The 7,774-nt window shown below is 42.0% G+C and overlaps 1 long non-coding RNA gene across 3 annotated transcripts; it reads right to left on the bottom strand.

Moving 5' to 3' along the window:
• Positions 1-74: 74 nt before the first annotated feature.
• On the bottom strand, positions 75-7,591 carry LOC133493702 (uncharacterized). 3 transcript variants are annotated; one of them, XR_009793111.1, is made up of 4 exons: positions 7,001-7,591; positions 6,215-6,419; positions 6,004-6,121; positions 75-5,889 (listed from the first exon to the last, which is right to left on the bottom strand). It is a non-coding gene; the product is annotated as an uncharacterized LOC133493702 (long non-coding RNA). The 3 variants fall into 3 exon arrangements; XR_009793110.1 differs by having other exon boundaries at positions 6,004-6,419; XR_009793109.1 differs by having other exon boundaries at positions 75-6,121.
• Positions 7,592-7,774: the final 183 nt, after the last annotated feature.

Below are 7,774 nucleotides of genomic sequence, written 5' to 3'. Positions count from 1 at the left end.
TACTTAATGAGAAATCACTTGGCAGCGATCGGGTTCTATGATTCATTGTTCCATGAAATTAAATGTCTGGTTGACCACGTTAATACCAAAGCCATGGACGTGTCTGTCTGGTTATTTGAGTGGTTAAAAGTCCGACGGGTAGGCAGAAGGTAACGACCGCTGGGTTTAGTATCAAAAATGGGGTTCAACTGAGTGACAGGAAGACACACTGAAGTGGAGGAAAACCAAAAAAAAAAAATGGAGTAAGAATAATAGAAGAACAAGCTGTATATACAGTGAAGAGAATACACATTTGAGCACCCTGCTAAATTTCAAGTTCTCCCACTTAGAAATCATGGCGGTGTCTAAAAATTTCATCGGAGGAGCATGTCCAATGGGAGAGAGATCTAAAAAAAAAAAAAAAAATCCAGAAATGACAATGTATGATACAGCTGAAAATAAGTATTTGAACACCTATCAGCTCGAATTCTGGCCCTCAATCACATGTTAGTCCGTCTTTAGAAGTCCGCCTCCACTCCATATGTATTATCCTGAATCAGATGCAAGTGTGTGAGGTCCCGAGCTGCATAAAGACACCTGTCCACCCCATGCAATCAGTAAGACTCAAACTTGTCACATGGCCGAGACCAAAGAGCTGTCCAAAGACACCAGAGACAAAATTGTTCAACTCCACACGGCTGGAAATGGCCACGGAGAACTTGCCAAGCAGCTTGGTGGGGAAAGGTCCACTGTTGAAGGTTCCCCTGCTTAAACTGGCACATGTGAAGGCCCATCTTAAATTTGCCAAAACCATTAGGATGATATAAAGAGGTCATGGGATAAGGTTTTGATGAGACCAAAATGGAACTCTTTGGTCATAATTCCACTAACTGTGTTTGGAGGAAGACGAATGATGAGTTCCATCCCAAGAACAATAGGGACGCTATTGTGAAGCATGGCAAGCATGGTAGTATCATGCTTTGGGGGTGTTTGTCTGCACATGGGATAGGACGATTGCACTGTATTAAGTGCGGCCATGTATTGTGAGATTTTGGCCAACAACCTTTTTCCTCTCAGTCAGAGCACTGAAGATGGGTCGTGGCTGGGTCTTTCAACCTGACAATGACCCGAAGCACACAGCCACAAGTAAGAAGCATATCAAGGTTCTGACGTGGCCTAGCAAGTCTCCAGACCTAAACCCAATAAAAAAAAATCTTTGGGAGAATCTGAAACTCCGTGTTTCTCAGTGACAGCCCAGAAACCGGTCTGATCAAGAGAAGATCTGTGTGGAGGAGTGGGCCAAAATCCCTCCTGCAGTGTGCGCAAACCTGGTGAACAACTACAGGAAACGTTTGACCCCTGTAATTACAAACAAATGCTACTGTACGAAATATTAACATTGTTTTTCTCAGGTGTTCAAATATTTATTTCCAGCTGTATCACACAAAGAAATCGTTAAAAAAAATCTGACATTGTGAATTCTGGATTTTTCTGTTTAGATTATCTGTCTCACAGTGGACATGCACCTACGATGAAAATTTCAGACCTCTCCACGTTTTCTAAGTGGGAGAACTTTCAATATAGCAGCATGTTCAAATACTTTTCTTCACTGTAGATGTTGTGTAGTTTACTAATGTCCTCTTATTTTAGTTGTTAATAATAAGTGATATTCACAAAGGGAGAAGTAAAACATTTAGTATACTTTGTGCCGGGGTTTATCCAATCCTTAACTGGCATTGGGACAAACTGCGGCGGTTTAACAAGATCCACATCGTGATTAATAGCGTTTGGAGGTCCTGGAACGAGTAGCGGGAAAGTCAAGGTTGCGGTCCGCCGTCGCTTTGTTGCGCTCCGGGCCGTTTATTTAATTGCAACAACATTTGATGTAAACAATACACTTGAGTCCAGCGCCGTAAGTGATCTTCTAGTGGTCTTGTGAAAATATAAAATGGAGAGACTGAAAATGTAGCAGTGTTGTAAAACTGCAGAAATAAACAGAAGTGAGTGAGTAATCCAAAACATCAACAATGAAGTGAAAATGGGCTGTTCAGCAGCTGACGAAAAGGTTACAGGAAAGGAAACCCATTAAAACCCGAAGATGGGAAAGAAAAACAAAATGGAAATGTTGATTATTATCTGTGTTTTATTCAGAGATGATTTCAATTGTTTAGGGCACGTACGACGCTGCCGTTTCCAGGAGGCTTGTGGAAATGTTGCTGGATGTGATGACAGAAAGCTTCAACTGAGGGCACCCACTTGACTAGAACGGATTTTGCTTCTGTGTATGTGGAAACGTGCCACTTTTTTACCATTACCGCACGGATGAGAGATGTGCCCCCCCCCCCCCCATGCAATGTGTGGCTGTGGCGGGCGGGGCGCTGTCTCCCCCCCGTTACCCACCTTGAAGCAATTCCCTTAAACTAGGAACGAGCTGATGAGCAGGCTGTATTATTATTTGTTAGGAAAGAACTCCCTTAATTTCTTTTCCAAAAGGTAGCCTTTAGAAATCCAACTAAGAAGCATTTGAAGATAAAAGTGCAAAATTCAAATAATTTTGGAGGTATTACTCCAATTAGGATGGGAAATTTCTAAAGACAAATGTCGAAAGTAGTAGATAGGGCGGCACGCTGCCACAGGCCGGTGTGACGGGTCTGAGCGCTCCTGGTGCTGAAAAGTCTCGTTTGGATCAACGTGCATGCGTCGAGTATTTAGTAAACTTCTGGCCAGTCTGAAACGTCCCCATCCATGCTTCAACATGCGGCATCCGAAAACTCGTTGCCGAGTGTTCGTGTTCATTCCGGAGGTCTCAGAAAGAGGAACGCAGTGCATGTGCAAATATGTGTATCGGTTTTTTATCAACTTTAGTTTTAAGGTGAAGTTGTAGCATGTGTTAGCTCCCTCTATATAGAAGGAGGGGAAGGGGAACTCGGTGGCCAGCGGATTTCCCAGTGAGCGTCGGCTACGTACCCAGAGTTCCCCTGTTAGTAACGCATGCGCATTCATCACAAGGAGACTTTTCAGCACGGGGGAGCGCTCAGACTGCCACCCCTGCTAAGTGATGGGCCGAGACCAAATAAAAAGGGGGATATTGTTTTGAGTGATTTTCATGTTTTAGGTCGTTGTCAAAATGAAATACACCAAAAAAAATTAGAAAAGAGCTCCAGAATAGTTGAAATAACACGGAACAGACTTTGGTGTCACAAGATGAGTTGCATTTCCCAAGGGTAAAAGCAGCAGAAGAGTTGGGAAAAATGTAAATGGAGTGTTTTGGTGTGATATTTATTCTATTAGCTTTAAAAACCTTTTAGTGTTAGAAATTGTGTACGGATAAAGATGGGGTAAAGGTTGAATCCCGGCAACTGGATGGTTGCATGTCGAACAAGTTGGCTGGATTCAATGCTTGTGCGTAATTTTTCCAAATGTGAAATAAACTTAAAATCATGATTTCAGATTGGTTATGCGGACACGTGGATGTCATTTGCGGGAAGAGTTTATGTTCAGCAAGGTTCAGAGCCACTGCTGTCTATTTGAACGCAATGTCGTAGTGTTTTATACTCCAGGCAGATGCTGGTGCAAAGTAAATTGTGTGGTCGCCGTCTGCAAGTGGCGACGGGCAAAGGTAAGTTTCTTATTAATTTTTTTTTATCTTTTCGTGTGTAAATCACTTAACCCTAGAGAACCCATGGGCATCACATATGACCCAGTGTAATTAAGGGCCTAACGTCGCACGTGTCTGCGTGAAAGACTTTGGGTTTCGGTCGTTAAGGCCCACTGGGTCATATGCGACCCATTATCTCAACCTGAAGTCAATTAATAAATGTTTGGCTTCAGATGGTGGACAGTAACTTTTTTTTTAGATCTGTGCCCCCACTGCGCCTTAAAGTAAATATTAGACAAATCATGTCATTTGTGTGTTGCTGTCTTAAATGTCAAATTGTTGTGTAATGTGAGAAAAGACCCCTTGACTAGTTGGACCATTCTGTGGAACTGAGCTTGTTTAAAAGAATGATGGGCAACCTTGTCAATTTCCTTAATTTGTCGGATGGATGTTACGGTCCAGTAGACAACTTTGTGTTTTGAACACTTGCTTTTCTTCTCAAGAGTGCTAATAGTTACAAAGTGCAGTAAATGTGAGTAAACCATTAGAATTTCATGTAAAAGAAAAGATGGCGTTCAGAAGGAGAATGAAAATGTCCGACTGCAGTGGCAGACGAAGAGCAACTTGCATGGCAATAGCACCTAAAGTGATGATGTAAGAATGTCCTGCAGGATCTTTACTGCTGCTTTTGTCCCCCAGAGGCTGTCGAGGAGTTGACGCGGCTTCCTGCGCGACGGTGCGATTGTTCTTGTGACTGGTTGTTGGCAGGTCCCAAAGAAAAACAAGGGAGGAAAGAGGAACCGCAGGTAAATCATTTTGCAGACGCTTGTCTACGTGTAGTGGACCCAACAGTTTTCCTATCGTGTTTAATGGCGAATTAGTTCTAAAGATTTTTAAAGGACTGAGGTGGAGAGCTAGAATGCTTCCTCTGCTTGGACTGTAGTCTGACTGTTTGTCATCCAATGGTGTCATTGACACTTAACTAGTATCCGTAGCGTTATTTGTAAACTTAGCGGCCATCGTAGCATGGATAAGAAGGGCCCGGAACGTAGATTAATACGCAAAAGATCTTTGCTTTGTCGGAGAAAATACAGGCCTCACTGATGTGCTCTGCAACTAATCCTAAGTGAAAAGTATTCGATGCTCAATGCAAATGTTATTTGGTAAAGAATAACCTTTTGACAAGCAGTAAATTTGTAAAGCCAAAATATGAAATTAACTTAAACAACTGGAGACTGCGGATTATGACTTTGTTAGTAGGCAAAGTTAAATTCTGACAGGAGTAAATGCTTTGCTGTAGTTCCGCAATACGTAAGAGTGATGTCGGGTAGTTGGAAACGGATATTAATGTAGTTGTTGTAAATTGTAAGCAAACATGTTTAGTGGGTTATATTCATGTTAGTTCAAGGAAGGTTGTTTAGGAATATTTGTAGAAGCATCACCTCATAGCTAATATTATTAGTCTTTGTAAAAAAAAAAAAAAAAAGGACCAGATTTAGATTAAATGTTGTTAATGTTGAACAAAAACCATTTATGTAAACATGTGCACTCGGTTTCTGTATATCTGCCAATGGAATGTTTGGGCTTGAAATGCTAAAATGGGTCATTTCTTATCCAAGGGAGGACGCTTGTGAGGGGTACAACAAGACCGTCGTACTTTTGTTATTCCCCACTGGGATTAGACAGGTTAATGTGTTGGATTTATTAGTAAATTCTTATGGGGTGCACTGTCCAAAATCAGTGAAGCCAAATCCTTTTAGAATGCGTTAATGCTCTGAGCTTGTGGGTTGGTTTTTTTTTTTCCCCCTGGTGCTGCGAATTTGCTCAATAGCTGATGGCTTGTAAAAGTATTTCGCCATCGCTCTTGAATGAAATGAGCTGGCTGCAACATTGCCATATTACATAGCTCCGAATGTCATCTTGCGGCTTCCTCCGGGCACGACAGCGACGAGTGTGCTTCTCTGCTCCAGCTGCACCTGCAGACAACAGACCTGAGCGGATTAAAGCATGAATTAGCTCCAAATAAAATTGTTTTCTCCTCTTGACTGACCTCATTCATCCAGGCACTTTGTCTGGTCACTAAGGGGGGAAAAAAATAAAGTTAGACGTGAAAGACCTGAGCCACTTCGCTGACATGAACCTTGTCCTGCTGCCATTTTAGTCTAAACCAGAATACCGGTTCTCCAACCCATTTGCCGGATGCAATGATAAAACTGAACGCTGCCGATCACCACTTCATTTGGAACTTGACAGGACAGCTCCAAAAAAAAAAAAAAAAAAAGGTAGAAAGACACCATTGCTCCAGTCACCACCTGCAAATGGACAATTGGGAGATTCAACTTGCAACCTCCCTGCAACGCCAGTTGATCACATCCATGAACAACTGCTTCCAATACCTGGAATGCCTGCAAAAATACACAAGTTACCTCCCACTCTTCTAATACTACAATTTAGCACACCGCCAGGGCAGCCATTGTTCGCATTGGGTGGGGGCCCAGCCACCGTCCTCTCCGAGCTGCAGCTGCTCCAGTCAAGGGTCTCAGGCTGCAGGACCAAAAAAAAAAAACCCCCGATTTCATTAACTTGTTGAATTGAGACCACGTTGTGTTCAAGGCAGCGGACAAAACATTCACTGACCTTCATTGAGAGCTGCTCGACGCCCTCGGCACCTGCAGTCGCTTGGCCGGCTTGATTTTGCTCTCCGGCGCCGCTTCCTTTGTCCCGTTTCCCAGAGTGCCCTGCGGCCTCGGGTGGGAGACGACGCGACAACGTTTGCTCTGCAAAACGCCCGTCGAGTCTTTTTTTTTTTTTTTTTTTGTCAAATTCATTTGCCGAATATGACCTGCCGACACACGCGCCAGACAGTCTTGTTTGATTAAGAAATTATAATCAAATGATATAACCAAGAATATTTTCGTTTTAACCATTGGAGCTTATATTGCACTAACTGGATAAGATATACTCACATTTACATTCAATATGTTACAGAATATATTTCTGTATTGTCAATTAATGCATTTATTATTAAACATTTCTCAAACGTGAAAAGACCTGACATCAATGCTGCTCATTTTTTTCCATTCAACTCCAATCAGATACTTTCACACTTTTCCCAAAATACAAAAAGGAAACACTTCATAAAAGTGCGTACTTTGCTCTGCTTCACACACGATGACTTAACATTTGCAAGATGCCAACTTGAAATGTCACCATTTCATTCCATAACACTGATGCCATTTTTTTTTGTTTGTTCGTTTGTTTCACCTTTGCTTAAAACAACCGCTTCGAGATTGAAACCATTTTTTTTTCCATGCACCTCACCTCAACTGACCCCTCCCCAAAAATCAAGTTTTGATTTCCTATTTTGATTCCAGTCAGAGTGGGGAAAAAAAGCAACACACTGTAGAAATCAAAGCCGCTCACCTGCGCATTGTTCTGCACAACTTCTGGACATGTTTGGATGCGTTTCAGTCCCTTGAGTGTCCCTTTACAGCTTTCACATCAAATGTTGCTTTACTTTCTTGACTGTTCCACCAATCCCTTCATTTTACAAGACACTCATACACACACACACACACACACACAAATCATTTGAGCTATTTTTGACATTTTCTTTTATTAACTAAATGCTCCTTGAAGAGAGGAACTCTGGCTGCATTCAAGCAACAAATATTACACAATTCTTGTCTTGAGCCATTCATTAGTCTTCCTTTCCTCTACTTGTTTGAAATAGAGGAAATGTCGCATCCAAGCACTAATCTAAATTTTAAAAATTAAATTACAATAACTGGACAGCGCATACGCATTTAGAGGTGTGACGGTTGGCTGATGCCATTGGTTGCCATTTTGGTACTCCCAAAACGTGTGGAGGACACGGGGAACAAATTGGGATTATGGCAAGATTGGCATGTAGAATTAAAACTGGTCTTGTGAGCTTGACTTTGGATTTCAACTTGGTAAGCCAAAAAACAGCTCCATGCAAAAGGAAAGACAGATAACAGCACGACTACCAAGAAACCTGGGGTCCGATTTCCGTGACACGTTCACTTCTCCCAAAACACGCTGTGACGCACCATCATCATGTCATCGCAAAAAACTCAACATTTTTTGTCATAAAAACATTCCATTTTGAGTCAATCAGATATATATTTGGAAATAAGGACTTGCAATCGGAAAATACATGCTACACACATTGTT

This window comes from Syngnathoides biaculeatus, chromosome 20 (genome assembly GCF_019802595.1).
Source record: "Syngnathoides biaculeatus isolate LvHL_M chromosome 20, ASM1980259v1, whole genome shotgun sequence".
Classification (NCBI taxonomy): domain Eukaryota; kingdom Metazoa; phylum Chordata; class Actinopteri; order Syngnathiformes; family Syngnathidae; genus Syngnathoides; species Syngnathoides biaculeatus.
The sequence above is the reverse complement of the archived record's forward strand: the minus strand, read 5'-3'. Positions and strand labels throughout refer to the sequence as shown.